Source organism: Castor canadensis, chromosome 7 (assembly GCF_047511655.1).
Source record: "Castor canadensis chromosome 7, mCasCan1.hap1v2, whole genome shotgun sequence".
NCBI classification, from domain to species: Eukaryota; Metazoa; Chordata; class Mammalia; order Rodentia; family Castoridae; genus Castor; species Castor canadensis.
Window position 1 is genome coordinate 156,370,005 of NC_133392.1, and position 20,909 is coordinate 156,390,913.

The 20,909-nt window shown below is 50.7% G+C and overlaps 1 protein-coding gene across 10 annotated transcripts in view; it reads right to left on the bottom strand.

Annotated features, from left to right (window-relative positions):
• Nucleotides 1-19,299, bottom strand: part of Pik3cd (phosphatidylinositol-4,5-bisphosphate 3-kinase catalytic subunit delta) — a 49,535-nt gene extending 30,236 nt beyond the window's left edge. For 7 of the 10 annotated variants that reach the window (XM_074081397.1, XM_074081404.1, XM_074081405.1 and 4 more), the window contains exon 1: nucleotides 19,175-19,299. The gene's annotated coding sequence lies outside the window, so the exon portion shown is untranslated. Of the gene's footprint in view, nucleotides 1-283; nucleotides 441-19,174 lie in introns of those variants that run through there. The other 3 variants (XM_074081401.1, XM_074081399.1, XM_074081402.1) reach the window with 2 other exon arrangements.
• Nucleotides 19,300-20,909: the final 1,610 nt, after the last annotated feature.

The following is a 20,909-nucleotide window of genomic DNA, read 5'->3' on the forward strand; positions in this document are numbered from 1 at the left end:
TGTTCCCCGGAAGGCACAAAAGGATGCAGTCAGCAAAGGAGAGCATCACACAGCCTCCATCAGAGAATCACAGGCGGGCGCGACCCCTGCCTCAGCCTCTCCAGTGGGGTGCAGTCTGCCCCGGGACGCACCCGCCTCCCCTAGGCCTCACGTGCCGGACCCCCGATGGCCTCCCACCTTGTCCACCCGGCCCCAGACGGACAAAGCCCAGCGCTGGGCGGGCGGGGCATTTGGTTAGGGGGCACTGGGACCCCGCAGACGCCCGCACAGGTGGGCTTCGTACCGGGTGTCGGTGCCAGGGGCGGGGCTCGGTCTCCCTGGAGACGGTTGCCCAGGGGACACGGCGGGCGGGTCCCGGAGTGACCGGAGGACGCCAGCCTCCGGGCGGCGGCGCGGAGCCCGCAGGGCCTGAGGACAGGCCCGCGCGCGAGGTGCCGGCGAGCGGGGCATCGGCGGAGGGGCGCGGCCCGGGGCGGGGCTGGACCTCGGGCGGCGTGGGCGGGCCCGGCGGGGCGGGGCGGGGCGCAGCCGGGGGCGGGGCGTCTCGGGCCGGGGGCGGGGCCAGCGCTTGCTGTGCCACGGGCACAGTGAGCAAAAGCTCACACCGCCAGCCAGGCGAAGCGCCCAGCCGCTGGGCACGGAGGAGATGCCGCAAGTCTTTCTGGACCCTAGTTGCTCCTGCGGGGAAGTCGGGGCTCAGGCGGGGTCCTCGGGGTTTGCCCCCCGAGCCTGGAGCCCCAGAGCACCCGCGGGACTCGGAATGGCGCGCACACGCTGGTCATGGCCTCGGTCTCGCTTTATGATCAAGGGACAGAAGGTGTCATTTGCAAAGCAAGGGCTGGTTGACTGTCAAGCTGCTTTCGGCTCTCCGATTCCCAGGGCATCACCATAAAAAGCGGACCACTTAGACTTGTGTCATAGGGTCACCCAAGTAATTAGCCATTCCTAATTTGGGGCTCAAATCCAGGGTGCTGTTTTCTAGCCAGTGGCCTGTCCTTGGGGGGTGGGGGTGGGAGTTTACACAGCATATCAGATTTGGAAAATAAGTGGCTTTGTTCGAGACTTTCAGTAACTATCCATTAGAACGGGCTATGTTCCTAAAGAGAGCATGCTGGCAGGCAGCGGTGGCCTCCATCCACACATTCACACAGTCTCTTGGCGACAGAACTAGCCCTGGAGCTAATTAGTTTGGTTTGGTTTGGTTTGGAACCCATGACCTTCTGAGGAAGGGGTGTGACTACCAGAATTACTTCCAGGCGAGTCCCTCCTGTGTTTCAGGAAGGCTCCTTGGTGGTCCTCACTGCTCCAGGTAGGCACTCAGGACGGGCTCGCCTATCCCAGGTCCTCCCACCCCGGAGCGTCCCTTGTGCCAGGGAAGAGGGCTAGGAGAAAACTTGGCCAGAAGCTCCTAAGATGTGAGACCTGGCGGCCGGGATCTGGGAGGTCCCCAGCCACGGGACGCAGCCCAACCCAGGCGGTTCCCGCGGCCCTCCATGGCACCTCCATCCCCCCAGCACCAAGTAGTCCCTCTAGGGGTCCTGGTACCGGGGACACCACAGGGGGAGAGAGCAGGAGGGGACAATTCCCTATGCCATCTCTCGATGTCACACTCAAAAAGATCCTTCCCCCAGCCACAGTAATGCAAACCGACACACACTAAGCCGCACGCTCAGACACCGAGACCACGCGCACACACCACGGCCTCCCGCACTTGTACACAGCCTCGCCGGCACTCGCAGTCTCTGGGGAAGGCGGAGCCAGGGCCTCTGGGTGGTGACCGCCCGCCAGCCAGAGTTAGGACCGCCCCAGGGCTCTGCCCCTAGCTCCCTCCACCTCCCATACACTCCTCGCATCCCGGGTCTGGGAGCCAGGGTGCGACGGGAGCTGGGCCACATGGGCCACAGGAAGTATCCGATAGCAGCGCAGCTCAGCCCTCCCCCAGGCTCAGCTAGGGCGTGGAGCCCAGGACCCCAGGGGTGGGTATTTCTCCAGGGAAAAAAGAAGTCACCAAAAAAAGAAGTCACAGCGGGACCTTGAACAGGCAAATAGGATCTGTGAGGATGTCTGACAGCCACCTGAGTGCAAAGGATGACATCCCTAACAGCTCCCAACCAGGAAAGTAAAATGACCCCGGTGCCAGGCTACCAAGGAGATTTTCCAAAGCAGATGAGCTCTGGCGGTTCACCCCTACCACGCCACCCCATTCTGTACATGTGGGGGCCCTCCTCCCCAGGGGTCCAGTCCTGCCTGGCCCCTGGGCTTGGAGACTTCCCTTTTTTCTCCAGCATGGTTCTGAGTGAATGTCAAGGTCAAAGACAAGGTCTCCATCAGTGATGGAACCCAATGACTTGGCCTGGAGGTGTGAGGTACTGGTTTCTCTGGAAACCAGGGAAAAACTCAAGATTTTTTTGAAATGGCAAAAGCCACAAAAAAACACACATGCCCGTATTACAAAGATGGGCCCAAATTGTGTGAAAAAGTTCTGGAAACACAGAACCAGTAATAAGTTGTTTGAAGGAGAGTTAAATGAGATAACAAGGTACATAGGGAGTCTCTAGAACAGTACCTAGCTCATGTAGGGTTTGCTCTTACACACAGGCAACAAATCCAAGAGACTGCTGCTAGCCCAAGTTCACACAACTAGTTAGTGACAGAGATGGAAGAAAAACTAATGTGTCCTGATGCTTCCTTGTTCATGGCTCTGGTAACCTTAAGTCCTTTCTGAAGCCAGGTGAAGGTATGAATAAATTAGTTGAGTGGCTAAATAAATAAATGAGTTTCCCTACTGCCAAAAATCAGAGCAAATTGAGACATTAGATTTCCACCCTCTGTTTGCTACTGCTGAAAGGAGCCAACCTTCTTGATTAAGTACCCAAGAGTAAGGCAGGAAACCAAATGTGCCCCTGCTCCCACTCATGGAGCCCTTGTTCCACTCAAGGAGCCCTTGAAGACAGGAATTCATTTGCCCCACCTGTCACTCCTCCTCCTGCCTCTCTTAACCCTTCCAGGTCACCTCACTGTGATGCAATCCTGCCCCTGTTAACTGCCCATCTGGAATTCTGCTTTCCTCTTCCTCCTCAAATTGGTACCAGCATTTTAGGTGTGATCACATAACACTAAGACACTGCTGAGTGGGGCCAAGATGAGGAAGGCTAAAGTCAGAAAAAAAAAAATCAGATGCAACTAACAACAATAACAAAGCCTGTGTACTGTTTGTTTTTAGCTGTATTAAGGAAACAGGAGGGCTTTACAAAATGTCAAAGGGGAGAGAGAGCTTTCATATTTATTCACATAATCCCCTGCTTTCGTTCCCTTGATATATTTTCTTTTTTTTTGGAGACGGGGTCTTTGTTGCCTAGGCTGGCCTCAAATTTGTGGGTTTAAGTAACCCTCCTGCTTCAGCCTCCCAAGCAGCTGGGACTACAGGTATGTACCCTGCATGTTGTGCTCTTGATAGTTCCATTCTCAAAGCCCAAGGATGAGGTAGTATAATTACAGAAGGCTCTGTGCACCTGCCAACCTTACATATTTTCATTAGTCTTTGAGTTCTCATCCTCCACTTAGCTCAAAAAGTCACTCAACTGTAGTTAAAAAGCAAAATTAATTAGAATTTGAGCTCCTCCTCCTCCTCCTCCTCCTCCTCCTTCTTCTTCTTCTTCCTTTTGTCAATTCCCTAAGCTTAGACCAAAACCAAAAGTCTATCTTAACTGAGGTTCCAGAGTTCGTGACTTGAGGTACGAATGGGGGTAGGCAGAGAAAAAAATGATGCTTGGGTTTGCATTGGTCATTGTTTCATGGGTCAACCCAAAAGCAGGTTGCAGGCAAACAGCTCTGGAGTTAGAGCTAGCTTTTGGAGGACTTTACTAAGCTCTCCAGTGCTCTGTTTCCTGTAGTAGGAAGGGGCACCAGGACACAGGGCTGACCTTAGATGTAGAGGCAAGGATCAGTCAGACAGCACATGCAAGAGACAGCATCCAGTAGGACTGCATCACCTGAGCTTCTGTGCATCTCAGGTTCCCAACTGGAGAATGTGATCCTTAAACTTCTGCACATCTCTTTGCAGAAAAGGCCAGTTGTGAATACTTATTGGGAAAAAATTAGAATAACAGAATAAATAGGCTTATGAAAGAAACTCCTGCGTATCTGGGACTGATGTTCTAAAATCTCCTTGTGAAACCTCCAGATGTGTTGGAGAAACTGCTGAGGGCAAGAAAATTAAACTAAGGACTAGAAGAATATTAAACATTGAGTCCAAGTTCGAAGTAGGTATAAAACTAAACATAGTCACAGAACTGCACTTAAAGTTCACTTAGTTAAGATGGGGGCAAGTGACTTCCCCTGGTCACACAGTTAGAAATAAAGTGCTATGTTCCCATGTGTTAATACCTGAGAGATTCTGCTATAATTTGGTTCAGGCTCATGTGTTAGGGACTTGGTCCCCAGCCTGTACTCTTGCAAGGTGGTGGAACATATAAAAGTTGGGGCCTAGAGCTGGTGGAATGTCTCAAGAGGTAAGAGCACCTGCCTAGTAAGTGTGAGACCTTGAGTATGAACCCCAGTGCATCAAAAAACCAAAAGACTAAAAAAAAAAAAAAAAAACCAGCCTGGTTGGTACTGGTGGCTCACGTCTGTAATCCTAGCTTCTCAGGAGGCAGAGATCAGGAGGATTGAGGTTTGAAGTCAGCCTTGGCAAATAGTTTGCAAGACCCTATCTCAAAAATACCCATCATGAAAGAGGACGGATGGAATGGCTCAAGGTGTAGGCCCTGAATTCAAACCCCAGTACCACAAAATAAAAAAGAGGTGGGGCCTAGTGGGAGGTCTTTAAGTCACAGGTGGTATGCTTGAAAAGGGAGTTGCAAGGTGCCAGCTCTCTCTTCCATCTCTTTTGCTCTTTGGCCATGAGGTGATTTTACTCCATCACGCACTCTTGCCAGGATAGCTGCCTCACCACAGGCCCCAAAGCAACAGGGCCAGGCAATCAGAGACCTCCAGAACTCTCTCTCTCTCTGTTGAACCCAGAGCCTTGCTCACGTTAAGCTACTCCCTGAATTCCTTTATAAAGTTTGAGACATGGGCTTACTGAGTTGCCTAGGCTAACTTTGAACTTGCAATCACCCTCTTGCCTCAGCCTCAGCCGGTATGTACTGCTGCCCCTTTTCTAAGTTGATTTATCTGAGGTATTTCTTCTTGTGACAAAAAGCTGACTAGTAAAGATACTAAAACTAATAACAATAATCAACAGTAGCAGCTAACATTTTCTGACACGAGGTACGTGATGGTCATCGTACTTCATGCTCTACACTTACTGTGAAGGTTTTTAAACATGGCAGCAAATTTTTCAAAATTCTTCTCCATGAGAGGTGGCATCTCTCCTTAAACCTGGGTGGGCTTGTGACTGCCTTAACCAGCAGAGTATGGCAGAAGTGACGCTAAGTGACCTGGGCGCTTAGGTCATGAAAAGCCACATGCTTCCCCTTGGCTTTGGCATTCTTGTTCTTGGAGGTCTGAGTGTTAAGACAAAAGCCTGACTGCCCTCAAACCACCATGTTGTGAGGAAGCCCAAGAAAGCCAGAAAGAGAAGCCATGTGTAGACACTGGAGGTGACAGCCCCATCTGAACCCTTTCATCATCCCAGACACGAGTGAAGACCCTCAAGATGATTCCTGCTGCCAGCTGGGGAAGTTATCCCCAACCCTTTGAGGGTCTCCCCAGCTGACCCCCAACTGGCTGGGTCCTGTTGAGTCCTTGGTCCACAGAACTGTGTGATGAAACAGGCATTACTTTACACTTCTAAGCTGGGGATGGTTTGTTACATAGCAACAGACACCCCAAATTTCATTTAGCTCACCAAACCCTCAGGAAAAAAATAAGACAAGACAGGACAGTTATCAGATCCCTCCTCACACCAAGGCATCCACTCACCGCAAAGCCGGACGCGTGGGTTTCAGGCATGTTTTATGTCCATTTAGTGAGAGCAGACCCTGTTCCACCAGAGTCTTTCGGACCATCCAGGAAAAGAGATGGCTCCGGTGGCTTCTGTTGTTTGATGTGACCCATCTCAAGGTTGACTGAGTTTCAAGGAATAAACAGACTCGGTTTCTCCACTCCCACAACCCGCTTTTGACCCAGTTGTGTGGGGGTTTCCCTCCATACCAACCAACGGATTCTGCAGTGGACACCGGCTGGTCATCCTCTGATTCAATAGTGACAATATTTCCCTGGAGATGGCGCCAGATCCCACAGGTTTAGAGCTCAGCCACATTTCCCAGGCCAACTGCAAACCCCCACTTGTTTTATCTGTGCCATAAATAGGAGTTCTTGTGGCCCCTTTTTGGGTTCCAATCATTTGCAAGAGCAGCTTTCACAGAACTCAGGGAAACACTTACATTTACTGGTTTATTATAAAAGCCCTGACAAAGGGCACTGCTGAGCACCCAATGGAATGACAGAGGGGACTTGGAGCTCCCATACCCTCTGGGGACATTCCCTCTAGAAACCTCACCTTGTTCAGCATCCAGAAGCTCTCCAATAACTGTTTTTTGGCTTTTTTGTGGAGATTTTACTACATAGGCAAAACTGATCACATTGTTGGTCATTGGGAGTCAACTCAACCTCTAGCCCCTCTCTCCTCCTTGGAGGTTGGGGGTTGGGGCTGAAGGGCCCAACATTTTAATCCCACCTTGGTCTTGCTGGAGACCAGCCCCCATCCACTACTAGTCATCAGTCAATCCATTAGCACATAAAAAGACATTTAGTCAAGGAGTTTAGGAGTTGTAGGCCAGGAAACAAGGAGAAGAACAAATATACATTTCACAGTGTCCTGGGCCTGTTCTGGGCAATATTTTGGCAGTACTGGGGTTTGAACTCAGGACCTACACCTTGAGCTACTCCACCAGCCCGTTGTTGTGATGGATTTTTTCAGCTAGGATCTCCAGAACTATCTGGAACTATTTGCTCAGGGTGGCTCCAAACTGGGATCCTCCTGATCCCTGTCTCCTGAGTAGCTAGGATTACAGGCACGAGCCAGGCAGCAGTGTTGTGCTTGATAACTCAAATGAAGGAAATCCAAAACTGGATCATCAATTCAATAGAAATGCAAATAAAATCCACAAACACCCGGAGGAGTCTTCTGTAAAAACTACACTAGTAAAAGTGGGTATTGTGGAACCAGGTGCAGGGCTGTATAGATCAACATTCTAAACGCCATAGCTACAAACACAGCAAGAGGACCATGACAGAGCTCTAGTCAGGGAAGCAAACACAGAGCTCACAGCTGGTCCGAGCTGATTCAGAGGCAGCACTCACTGCAGTTCCCTCCAGGACAAGCTGGTTGGGTCCTGGCATAACTCAAGGCCATTCTCAGTATAAAACTAGGTCCAGTCACCCGAACCTCCTGAGAGTCACACCTTTGTGTAGCCCCAGCCCACATTACAGCAGGGGTGGTCAGTGCGACCAGAAGAGCATAACAGGGATGGCACATATCCTTCAAACTTAGCCTGGGAGCCAGTGCCAGTGGGGAAACCCCTTTGTGCAACTTAGGCATGCTAATAAGAAAAAAAACACCAGTTAACAACACTAAGTAGGAATAACTTGTAAATCAGCGTTGTTCGATAGTTAATACAAATGAAGAATCTATTTATTTAAAAAAATAGGTTGGGAAAGGCCACAGGGCTTCAATCTTAGCCTCTCTATGGCTCTTGCACAAGCCGGGCCCCCATGTTGTAAGGACACTCAAGCTGCCCCCATGAGGGAGCCCATGTGGAGAAGACCTGGGACAACTGGCCAATGACCAGAAGGTTGGTGGGTATCGCCTGCCTAGACACCTGCAGCCTCAGCTGCAGCTTGACTGCTTCCTCCCGAGACCCTGAGCCAGAACCCAACCCAGATAAGCCATTCTTGAATTCCTGGGGCTCAGAGACTCGGATCATAAATGGTTTAAACAGCCACCTTGCGGCGATTTGCTATAAAGCAATATAGACACCATGCCACCCACGTCTGCCGTGTTCTTGCTGTGTGGCCAACACCTGCCCCAGACTTCTCAGCTCCATCAATACTTGTGATCAAATATATCTTCAATGCCAGAGAGAACAGTTGCCAGGCTGGCCTTGAACTCTTGATCCTCCTGCCTCAGCCTCCTGAGTAGCTGGGACTATAGGCATGTAGTACTGTGCCTGGCTTATTTCTATTATTTATTAATTTATTTACTTATTTTTGTGGTGCCAGAAATCGAATCCAGGGCCTGAGGCATTTTGGGTAATCTATACTCATTTTTATTTTCTAGTTTTTCCTTTTCTTTTTTTGTGGTACTGGGGTTTGAACTCAGGGCCTCATGCTTGCGAAGCAGGCTCTCTACCACTTGAGCCATGCCCGCAGCCCTTTCGGCTTTAGCTATTTTTCAGACAGGGCCTCATGCTTTTTTTGCCCAGGCTGGCCTGGAATTCTCCTACTTAAGTCCCTCTGTGGCTGGAGTGACAGGTGTATACCACAATGCCCAACCACTGCTTAAGATGGGGTCTTGAGAACTTTTTGCCCAGGCTGGCCTCAAACTTCGATTCTCACAATCTCTGCCTCCTCAGTAACTAGGATTATAAATATAAGCCATTGTAAGAGCTATTTCTTCTTATTTGTATTTTCCAAATGTTTCTAACTAACTTGTATCATTAAAAATATGAATTACACATGCACGAATGTGTCCAAATGTCTAACCTGGAAGGTCCCAGAACACCTAGAAGATGCAGCCATCAGGATCTCCAGAGCCCCTGGCAGTTAATGTTAGTATCTTCTGAAACTGCAAGTTCTACTCCCCTCTTCTAATCAAACTAACCTTTCTCTCTCTCCCTTCCTCCCTCTCTCTCTCTTCCCCCCCACCCCCAAACACACTCAGGGTGGCAGGGCACATCAGTCCCTCTTTCAAGAGCTCAGCTACTTAGCAGTCACCGCCTTCCCTCAGGGTCAGCTCTGTGGTTGGCCACACATCCTGGCAGTCTGTACTTAGTACACCTCCCCTCATCCTATTCTCCTGAGATGCCAGGTCTCAGACAGACCTGCACACATTCAAAGGAGGAGAAATCCTGGAAAGCACACAGGTGTTCTGGACATTCTCTAGATATGTCCCCGTTTGGCAGGGCCCCTCCGGCCCCCTTCCACTGCAACAAGTTTCTGGACCACTTCTTCCCAGCAGCCTCTGGGATCAGTTCAGTCTTGGTCCCAGAACAAGAGGCTCCTTCTCATTGATTAGGCTGGGCCCCCATCACTGGGGTCTAATTTTCCCATGTACCATTCTGTTAAGAATGAGGAAAGCAGGGCTGGAGGTGTGGCTCAAGGGGGTAGAGCATCTGCCCAGCAAACACGAGGCCCTGAGTTCAAACCCCAGTATGGCCAAAAAAAAGAAAAAAGAAGGAGGAAGATGAAAGCAGGACCCAAAGAGGTGACAGCTGCACAGAGCATAAACAGGGAGGCAAGATGAGAACCCAGGTTGACTTCAGAGCCCTGCTCTCACCACTGCGCCACACTGCCTCTCCTGGGCCAATGCAATAGATCATGCCACCTGTCAGCTGGAGGACCCGTAGGTTCCTCTCTGAATAATCCTGACCCGTGAGGTTGGTGTGCTTCTGCTCAGGAGCAGCACGCTGCTCCTTGGGGGTGCCAGGGCGTGGGGCCTGCTGTGGGGTCCCTGCACTTGGCAAGAGTTCGCTGTGCTTCCCTCCAGACTGATGTCACCTTTGTAATCACCTAACATCATTCTTACAAGAGTGGGTACAACATGGGGAAAAGAAAGCACTCTCCATGAACATGAAGGGGAAAGTTCTAGAAGTCCAAGAAGAACCAGCAACTAAAACAAACTTTCTGTTGAATTAGACTGCAAAAGAACTGCAGGAATTATAGCAATGCAGAAGGAGTAGACATTACAAGTGCACCCATGAGACATGGCTAAACCTACCACTTACACCAGTGAAAGCCCTTGGCAGACCCGTGAACTAATGTACACAGAGAGGTTTTGAGTTAAAATAAAGTGCTTAGCTGGTGAAGCAGCTTAAGTGGTAGAGCGCTGGCCTAGCAAATACGGGGCTCTGAGTTCAAACCCCAGTACTGCCAAAAAAAATTCTTACCTAAAATAAAATGCTTAAACTTGAGGTATAGCCTTCTGATAATTCTCTACCCAAATCAGAGTTTCTGTTGCTCTTAGGCTGGAGGCATGGCTCAACAGGAGGGCACCAGCCTAGCAAGTACTGAGTTCAAACCCCCGTACCACCAAAAAAACCAAAAAAACCTTTCAGTTGCTCAATCTACAGATCGACTAGGATAAAAGGGATCCTGTTAAAATATGCATTCCTTGTCCTGATTCTGTCTTATCAGTCATCACACTATTTCTCCCTAATCTACATTTTTTTCAAACTGAAGTAGTAGTGCTGGGGAGCAGAAGCCACAGAAGAAAACATAAACATCTTTCTAGAGCGTCTACCCGACCCGACAGTTACGGGGAAATATGCTATAGCAAAATAAACATGAAATAGAATCGTGGAATAGAATGCAAAATTAATGTTAGTGTTAAAAACAGAACTTGAAGTTTCCAAACAAGGTCACAGTGAGGGCGGGATGCTACTGGCTAGGCTTACACATCCCCTGGGAAAGCTAGAGAAGAATGGTCCATCAGCATCAAGGTTACTGCCAGTTATCCAGCCACCTCCCAGCTACATCTCCACACACCCACAGCGCAGGGATCCTGGGGAGGCTGCCTCCAGAGAGCTTGCCCACCCAGGAGCACCGACTTGCTACTTACAGAGACAGGGCCCACTCAAAAGTCCACTGCTGTGGCCAAGATTGTTAATGGGAAACCTCTTTAGGAGCTGCTGTTACCATCCAGGCCAGGTCCCAGGAGCTGGCCAGAGACTTCTCTTGCCACGGCCCTGGAGGAGGAGGAAGGAAAGGCCTGGACAAACTCTCACTCCTGCTCTGCTATCTGAAGCTCCTCCCAACATGGAAGAGTTAGGAAAAGCTGAAAAAAAACTAAACCCATAAAGAACAAAGAAAAATACTATTTATTGACATATGCTTTGCGCATTCTACAAGTCATTCACGGGAGGATCAAATAAGGTAATGGATGAATAAACCTTGCTATGGTGCTACGGTCTGGATCTGGAAGACTTAGTTCTCAGCCTGGTGCTTTTGGAAGGTGGGGCCTAGGGGATCTTAGGTCACTGGGGGTGTGTACCCTGGAAGCAGAATCCATCAGCCTTTTTTTTTTTTTTCTTTTATCTTGACCGCACAAGGTAAGGAAATCACTTCACCTTGTGCTCTCTGCCACAGGAACCAACCAACGTGGACTGAAACCGCCAAAACTTTGAAATGGACCTTGCCTCTTCTTAAGTTGATCATCTCAGGCATTTTGTTGCAGTAATGGAAAGCTGACTTCCACATCACACTATGCAGACTTCAATGACTTATGACACAGATGCCCGTCATTCAAAACCCAGTGTCTTCCACAGCGTGGGGCTCAAAGATTCATTCATCCAATGGCAAAAGCTGTAGCTTTTTGAGTGGCTGTAACATACCACAAGTCTTTTCATCATTTCTCATCTTCACGACAGCCCAGTGAGAGGGACACGCTCAGCCCAGTTTTCAGATGAAACCTGTTGTCTTGAGCAACTCATTAAGGTCACCTATGTGTTAAGTGTTGAAGCCAAAATAGGAGGAACCATCTGTCTAACTCCTTCCTTCCTTCTTCTTCCCTCCCTTCTTCTTCCTTCCTCCCTTCCCTCCTTTCCAAACCTCCTTCCTTCCTTCCTTCCCTCCCCTTCCTTCTCTCCCTCCTTCTTCCCTCCCTTCCCTCCTTCTAAACTTCCTTCCTTCCTTCCCCTTCCCTTCCTGCCTTCCTCCCTCCTTCTCTCCCTCCCTCCCTCTTCCTTCCTCCCTTCCTTCCTTCTTCCCTTCCTTTTCTTTGACAAGGTCTTGCTATGTATCCCAGGCTGGCCTCCAACTTGTGATCCTCCTGCCTTAGTTTCCCAGGTGCTGGAATTACAGGCGTGCACCACCAGCCTGGACTCAGCTGTCTAACTGTAAAGCTCCTGCACTGGATATTAACGTTAAGCTACAATCCATTCATTTTCTCCCACACAGCACCACTGGATACAGGAAGCCACACGCATCTTAGGCAACCACTGTTTACTAGATATGCTGCATTTCATTAAAAGTAGACCACACTTCGGCCGGGCACTGGTGGTCACGCCTGTGATCCTAGCTACTCAGGAGGCAGAGCTCAAGACGATTGCGGTTTGAAATCAGCCCAGGCGAACAGTTCGTGAGACCCTATCTTAAAAATACCCAACAAAAAACAGGGCTGGCGGACTGGCTCAAGTGGTAGAGTGCCTGCCTAGCAAATGTGAGCCCCTGAGTTCAAACCCCAGTACTGCCAAAAAAAAAGACCACACTTCATTATCAGTTTCCAAATGATGGCAGATAAGTTGTGATATTCAGATATTTGTCATGTCACACAATAGGGGAAAAAGACTCATGATGCTGGTATTTGGCACCTTGTTCAAGAACCCTCAGAAACAGCAGATGCAGCCTTAACCCCCATCCTTTCACTGTGCTGAGAAATATTTTTAGACGAATTTTTTTTTAGACGGACAGGTAAAAGGGCAAGTTGGGGGTTTTGGTGTTCTTTCCCCTAGAGGAAATGTCTCAGGAAGTAGTTCATTTGAGACAAAGATCCTACTTTTCGTAATTTCCTTCTCAGCAGCAGGTCAGCAATGAACAGGAAAAGTGTGCGGTGGTGCCCGCTGCCTGCTTCACTTTGTCCCCTCAGTGAGGCTGCCAGCCGCTTGAGATGAAAGTGAGGCCACTTCACTCCCAAGGGTTCCTGAGGACTGGGGGTGTAGCACTTGCCTAGCATGCACAAGGCCCGGGTTCCATCCCCAGCACCAGCCAAAACCCAAGCTGGTCCCAAGCCTAGGTCCCACCCCTGCCCCCCAACCCCCAGGACATCCATGCGGCCGCCTCACTGTCCCAAACTGCACGAAGAATCATGTGGCTATAGACAGCAGAACAGTTCCCATGATAAATTCAGGAGAAAACTGAGAAAAACTATTAGTAATCTTATCCCCCACACTCTACAGCACAGAGGCTGCAGGACAGCAGGGGACCCGGGGCCCTGGAGAAATGGCCCTATTAGTGACTGGGATTGTCTAAGACACTATCACAGCCCCTCCTCATCTGCTCTGGGAGGTGCCATCACCCCACCACAAGCTCACTGCCTGCCCCAGGGATGCTCCCACCCAAATGCAGCCAAGGGCACGGTCCATTGGGACAGAAAGAGTTTGCCAGCTCCCCTTCTACCATCTAGTTTTGAGCCTATCCTTACTTCCAAATTCCTTTGGCTTGAGGGTTAGCCATTTGAATAGTGATTTACTAGCTTACATCAAAATAAAGATAACAACAAAACCAGCTAATCTTTATTGAATATCCAAATCTGTACAGGCGGCCTAGGTCCCATTGGCTTCATTTTACTGAATGGAACTGGAGGAGCCAAGACGTCAAGCAATCCACTAGAAGTCACACAGCTGGGAAGCTGGGAGCTATGGTTGAAACCTGAACCCATCAACACAAGGGTTCAAGGTCTGACTGCTGTATGACACTGTAGGAAACCTCATGTTACACATATAACTATCAAATAGAATGCTATTTAACCTCATTAGCAATAAAAGAAATAGGCTTGAGCCAGGTGCAGTGGCTCACATCTATAATTCTAGTTACTTGGGAGACTAAGATTGGGAAGATCAAAGTTTGAGGCCAGCTCAGGCAAATAGTACCTGAGACCCTATCTCTAAAATAACCAGAGCAAGAGGGACTGGAGCTGTGGTTCAAGCCATAGAGCACCTGCTTTGCAAGTGTGAAGTTCTGGGTTCAAACCCCAATCCCACCAAAGAAAAAAAGAACTTCAATTTTGCAAGCTGGTAAAAAATAGGGAGGATGGGTGGTGGTGCTGGCTACGTAACACCCCGCACCATATTTTAAAAAATGATTACAACTTTCTCATACACAGAATCTAAATTTGAAACAAAAAAAAGTGATTGCAGCTGAGCAAGGGCTGGTGGTGGCATGCCTGTTGTTCCAGCTACTTGAAAGGCTGAGGCTGGAGGACCTGCCTGAGCCCACACTTCCATGGGTGCTGACATGTTAGGACAGCAGGGTAATAATAAGCCACTAGCCGCATCTTCCTCTACCCAGCTCCTTTGCAGACTGTGTGCATGGCTGTGTGCCTGGCACTGTATGAGTGGTGATGTACAAAATCCTGAGGAGTAACAGGTAAGGCAGTGCTATTCAAGGGGTGAAGCAACTGGTCCAAAGTCACCCAGCAGATAAAAAGCAGCTGAGATGAAAACAGAGTCCTGACTCGGAGAAAGTTCTTTTGCTTCCATGTGGCAAGCCTTCTGTGATCCCCACCCCACACCCTACACAGATGACACAGTTTCATTAACTGGTCTCTGCTTTTGCTTCCCTGTTTGAAGAAAGTGCTTCTCTGGTTTTCACAGCTAAAAAGGAACACTGTCCCCTCTGGAGTGGAGGCAGCACTTTCAGTGCCAGAGCCCCTCATTCCAGCCTTACTCTCCAAGTCCCATTTCCCTCCCTACCCTTAACCAGCTTCAAGGATGGGCAGCAATGCAAATCCCTTTGAGCACCACTAGTTTCATCCCTTGAAAGGTTTGTGTTCAGTGAGGCAATTATGGTCCCCACGGAGGACAGGGGGACACAGCAGTAAAGCTAAGCCCTGCTGCCACTTCTCTTGGTAGCTGTAAGTCCAAAATGTAAGGGGTTGTGGTGGGTGACCAGGTGGGTGACCCTGACCCTGCCAGGAAGGAGACTTGAGCAAAGAAGGATCAAGGCAAGCAGGTGCAGGGTATGTGTGTGTGGGGGGGGGTGGACTGGAGGAGGGCAGCAGTCAGCAGAGCTGAGTAGGTTCACAAAATTGAGGAAAAGGAGGAAGGAGGGAGACTGGGGACAATGGTTCCACATGGGGGACTGAAATGCTGGTCTAAGGTCACTCAGGGGAAGTGGCAAAAGAGGGAAGAAGCAGGAAGGCCCTCAACACCTTCCCTGAAAATGAAAATGTAGAGACAGAAACACATTCCTCCCATCTATAGTGGGCTGACCGGGTGCCCTCAAAAGACATGACTGTCTCTTAGCCCCTGGGATCTGGGCATTATTTGGGAAAGTAATTATATGGGGAAAGGGTCTTTCCAGATGCAATTAAGGTAAGGATCTGGAGACGGGTTCCTTCTGGATTATTCCAGTGGGTCCTACACCCAAAGCCAAGTGTCCTTATATAAGACGGAAGTGTCAGGCACCAATGGCTCATGCCTGTGATCCTAGCTACCTGGGAGGCAGAGATCAGGAGGATCAACGTTCAAGACAAGCTTGGGCAAAAAGCCCCACGCAAAAAAGCAAGACCCTATCTCAAAAATATCCAACACAAAGAAGGGCTGGCAATGTGGCTCAAGTGGTAGAGCGCCTGCCTAGCAAGTGTGAGGCCCTGAGTTCAAGCCCCAGTGCTGCCAAAAAGAGAGACAGAAGAGACAGACACACAGAGGAGAAGGCATGTGAAGCCAGAGATAGAGATGGAGTGATATAGCCACAAGCTAAGAGTCACTGAAGCTGACAAGACAAGGAAAGATTCCTCTCTGAATCCCCTAAAGGAAGCAAGAACCTGCCAAAACACCTGTTCTGGCCTCCAAACCATGAGAATAAATTTCAATTGTTTTAAGTCACAAAGTTTGTCATCATCTGTGATAGTGGTCACAGGAAATTAACACAACATCCTTCCAGGACCTAAAATCCCAAACAGGCAGCTCCCTTCTGTGGCCTCTCCTCCCTCCACTGCTCTCTACCCATCTCTAAGTGGAAGTAATTTCCCCAATGTAATTGAAGCTGAAGCTCACCAGAACTACTCCGATCACCTCGGTGGTTCTCCCTGAGCTTAGAAAGCCCACCCTTGGAAAATACCCAGGTCCAGGAGCAGGACCCTTGTCCCTGGGCTGTGACAATGAGGGTGTGATTGTCCCTTCGGGGAGGACTGGTGTGCTTTCATATATGTAGCTCACACAGACAGCTGGAAGGGGAACTTTCTCAGGCCCCAGGGACTGTCCTGGCCCCCTGGGAGTGCAGAGTAGGCCATAGTTTGCTGTGCCCCACAGAAAGTGTTTGGCTGCAAAGAAAGAGGAGGGAGGTTCCTTGCTGTGTTTTTTGTTTTTTTTCCACCTTGAAACTGGCAGCGTTTCTGATATGAGAGCTGGGGATTTCCACCAGCTACTTTAATGACCATTCAGTTTTAGTGTTAACTGGGGGAAAGAAGGGGAGGTTTGCAACCTGTGCTGTTTACAAGGCACCCGAGGCACCGTTACCACCACAAAGATGATGTCTCTCTCCCTGCCAAACAAGACAGGCTTCCACCATCCTTGAGGCTGGTGGCTTGGCTTCGTTCATTACTACACCACAGTGCCTCGTCATAGCGCTATCCACCACTCCTCCTCGAGTGCTTGCCTTCTGGATCATCCTTGCTGAAAAATCTGTGTCCCCTGGGAGTATGTGAACCATCTCTCCTGATTCTCACAGCTTTTCTAAGGTCCCAATGAAGGACACATTTGAGCCTCACCATCAGACCCACAGAGGCAGCTGTGGGAGGGACAGAACTGCTCTCTAAACAAAAATGGTTTTGAAAAACTCAGCCAGCCAAAGGGGAATTGCTTCATAAGTTGCACATTCACTTCTCCCTTTAACTGCAATTGAAGAAAAACAAGGTGAAGCAGGAACTGACTCTTCACCCCTTACTCTCACCCTGGCTGTTGTCTATTTGTGGATCTGAGTTCTTGAACCCCCAGGGGCTGGTGTGTTCCCTGCCTGGCTGCCTTGTTCTTAGTTTAGCCCCTGACCCCAGTGGGATTTCGATAAATGTCTGCTAAACACAGCAGCGCAAGAGAAGGGATGGAGCCCACAGCAGGTGCCCAGGCATACTTCCTTGCTCAGCGTGGAGGGCAAGGATTGAGCAGCTCCTGCAGGAGAGAGCTGCAGGGCCAAGAGTTCCTCTGGAGCACACACCTGAATTCCAGAAACATCCATGTTCATGCTGTAGCCTCTGTTCTTTTTGTGAACACAGGCAGAGAGGGTGGGGAGAGTGGGGTTCTGAAGGCCCCAAGCTTGGCAGTCTCTAGAGCAGAAAACAGGTTTAAGAGCATTCCCCACTACACTCCTGTGTCTTCCATGACTTGGAGGCATTGTGAAACTATCCAAAGAGAAGCAACCCAGAATGTGAGAATGTGCAGGTGTCCTCTCACCAGCTGAGATGGACAGAATCCTAACACCAAGGCACCAACTCCAGCAGGGCAGGGAAATGCCTCGTTGCTCTGGAGGGAGCAAAAGAAAAAAGTCTATTCTATTTCCTTGGGTTTGGTCACAGCCTCGTAAATCAGAAGAACCTTGGTCCTCCCTTATAGCATCAATCAAACCAGGTGGGTTTAAAGAGAGGTTTTTAGAGTATGGTGGAGGCAGAGTCTCTGGAAGGGCCCCAGTTCCCCGTTCCCATAATCTGAACAGCGGCACCTGAAGATGATCACAAGCTAAGACCCCCATTCTGCATCAGCTGCTTGTAAACTGGGCTGGGTCAGTGATTTACTAAACTTTCTGAGCCTTAGTTTTCCCTCCTGTAAAATGGATACAACAGTACCCAGGTCCCACGGGTGTTTAACTGCACGGCTAACTCGATCAAGCCTATGGCATCAATCAATTAACAAGAACGCCTTGGCACTGCCAGGGTTGTGTCCAGAGATCCAGGAAAAAACAGTGGGAAGGATGCGTCCTCAGTTTCCAAGTAAATCCCTTTAGGAGCAGTGAACCTTCCCCTCGGAGAACCCTGAGGGAAGAAAATACCCCCTCCCCGAAGGCACAGCCCCACACCCACGTGTGATGGTGCCTCAAGTCTCAGAGGGTGTCGTGAATGCACAAGCACCGCTGAAAAGAGTCTGGTGGGGGTTGGAGGCCCGCAGGTCTCTCCTCCAGAGAAGCCTGAACAAATGAGCCCCGCACTCCATCCGCAAACGGGGCAGATTCCTAAGGGGTCACAACGATCCAGTACATGGCCCGTTCCAGGGCGCTCCCACCCCGATCAAGGAAAACCCCAACCCTCAAGCTCGCTCTTCCTGGCCTCGCACCAGTCTTTCCCAGGCTCTCGGGACCCCCACCTCCCCGCCAGGACAGAGCTCGGCCAGCTGCTCAGTGGAACCCACGAAAGGTCGTCCCAATCCCCTTGCCTTGATCTCAAGGATGAGAAGCAGAGGAGGAAGCCTAAATAAAAACAGGAAGCTAAATTTGAAAAAGAAAAAAAAAATAAAAGCCTCATTCAGGCTGAATTACGGGTAAGAGTATTTAAAAAAAAAAAGTCCGGAAATGCAAAGCTGGAGGCGGTTTTGCCGCCGTAACCCGGGCTCCGCCGCAGATCTGGAAGGCTGATGTCTTCCTCGCCGCTGCTTTGAACCCGGCGAGCAGCGCGGGCGGCGGGGAAAGGGGGAGCAGGGGGCCGCGTATCCGCGCTCAGAGAGGGAGAACCCAGAAATTTCAACTCCAGCCCGGATCCAGTCCCTATCCCCAATTATAGAGGCCGGGGAGGGCGCGCAGGGCCGCCCCAGCAGGCGCACCTGGGCGACACCGCTCCGGGAACGCAGCCTAAACCCGGTCCCCGGCCAGGAAGCCCGATCAGTCCCGTTGACCGCGTTCGGAGCCCGGCCCCGCGGTTGAGCGCTTGGCGTGTCCCCGCGCCTGGCCGGGTGCACGCAAGGTCGCCCAGCCGCTGGGAGCGCAGCCCGAACCCGGCTGCCGGGCGGAGGAACCACGCGTCCCCCCCGGCCAGGGCGCGCAGTGCGGTCGTGCGCACTGACGACGTCCCCAGCCCCAAGGGCAGCTCCGGCCCAGGTTCTGATCGCCCAGCCTCAGGGTGCCCATTGCCCGGCTCGCTAGTTGGGGTGAGGCGTCTAGAGCCTGGGCGCACGAGCTGTGCGCGCGGGGAACCTACCCGCCAGCGGGCCCCACCGTCCCCAGCGTAGCCGCGATCCCCCAACCCCCGGCCTGGTCCTCTTCCCACCTCCTCCTCCCCGACCCCGCCACGCAGCCAGGGGACAGCGCTTACCCGTCCGGGCGCGGCTGGCACGCGCGGGGCGGCTCGGCCCGACGGCCGCTCGGAGCAAGGGCGCTGGGCGCAAGTGAGGCTCGGAACCCGGAGGCGGGGCGCGGTGACGAGGCCCGCCCGCTGACAGCCCGCACACTCCACTTCCCACTTTGTTTCCTTTTCACTTGTAACAGGAAAAACAACAGGTCCTCCCGCGCCCCGCCGGCCCCCGCCCCCACCTCAGCCCGCCCGCGGCGGCAGGGGCCGCGTCACAGGTGCCGCTGGAAACTGCACCTTGCCGTTTTCAAACAAGCTCTCTTTTATACAAAGGCAAACCATCAAATAAAGGTCCTCGGGGCCCTAACATCTCCATATTCACTCGCCAAAGAATCTCAGCTGCGGGAAAGCCGGAGGGCCGGAGAGGGAGAGGGTGACCGCAGCTCTAGGCACCCCAGGAGCGCCCCAAGCGAGCGAGCGAGCGAGCGTCAGTGCCAGGCCACTGGGGTAAGAGGGAGGTGGAGAGAGGTGAGAGAGACAACCTCAGAGTCCCTTAAGAGCATGGAGGGGGGGCTGCACTGTCCCCACGATTACTGAAGTGGTTTCATATCCTAGGATGACGTGGGGAATGAGCCAGACAATTGCTTAGGGAAAGGATGGCCTAACCCCGCCCCCCGCCCCCCAAACCTTCTTCTATCCGGACTGGGAGGTAAAACAGCTATGGTTATTATTAGTTAGTACTCGGGATTGCACCTAGGGTCTTGAGCATGCTAGGTACTGGCTTTACCACTAACCTGCATCCCCAGCCTTAAAGTACCTTCCCTAGTGTGTGTGTGGGGGGGCGGGTTTGAACTTAGGGAGGAGACAAACTGAACCACAGATCCGTTTTGGTGAACCTAACAAATTCTTTTGAAGTCTCACTCACTGCCATGCTCATAGCCTGGTTCCTGCTCCAGGTTCTGATGATTGGGCCTTGGGGAAGGTCTCCAACCCATGCAAGGAAGATCCTGGCAAAAGCCAGAAGAGAAAGGGACATTTCAGAAAGAAAATATGACAGCTGAATCAACACTGTCTAGAGGCTTCCAAGCACCTGTCCCTACCCCTGCTTTGGCTGGGTTGCAATTTAAACAGTGCTCCGTGGTTTCCAGAGTTCCTTGTAATGAGTACTTTTGCAACTTCCAAAAAACCCTCTTTATCGAGTACATATTTGCTGACAATGTTCAAATCATGGTTTTTACTATGCAAGATGCTGCAGGGAACCAGAGGCACACCAAATGCTGTGATTCACATACTCTTCTTTCTCTTTGATCCCCACAACAGCTCTGAAAAGTTAATCTCATTAAATCTCATCATCCCCAATTTATGGATAAGAAAACTGAGGCCCAGGAAGGCTGTGAGAGACCACAGAGTCAGAGGGTACCCTTCTTCCAAATCCTGGCTCATTCTGTGAGGCTATGCAGCTTCCCCTAAGAAGCTTCACTTTTCTGAAAACCTGACACACTTCCTTTGTGATGCCCTAACCGTAGGGACTTATCATGTCCCTCCCTTTTGCTTGGGGTGCCAGGAAGCACAAACTAAATTTGACATTGAAGAAGTTATCATCGCTCCTCAAGTTCCTGATAGAATGGCCTCTGCCTTCCTCTCTCTGGTTTCTGATCTCTCTTGCTCTATTTTTAACTGTTGTCATGTGTGTTTTGGAAGAAGCTACCTCAAGTTCCCTTTGAACTGTAAATAAAATGAGCTAGTTACAGCGGACAAT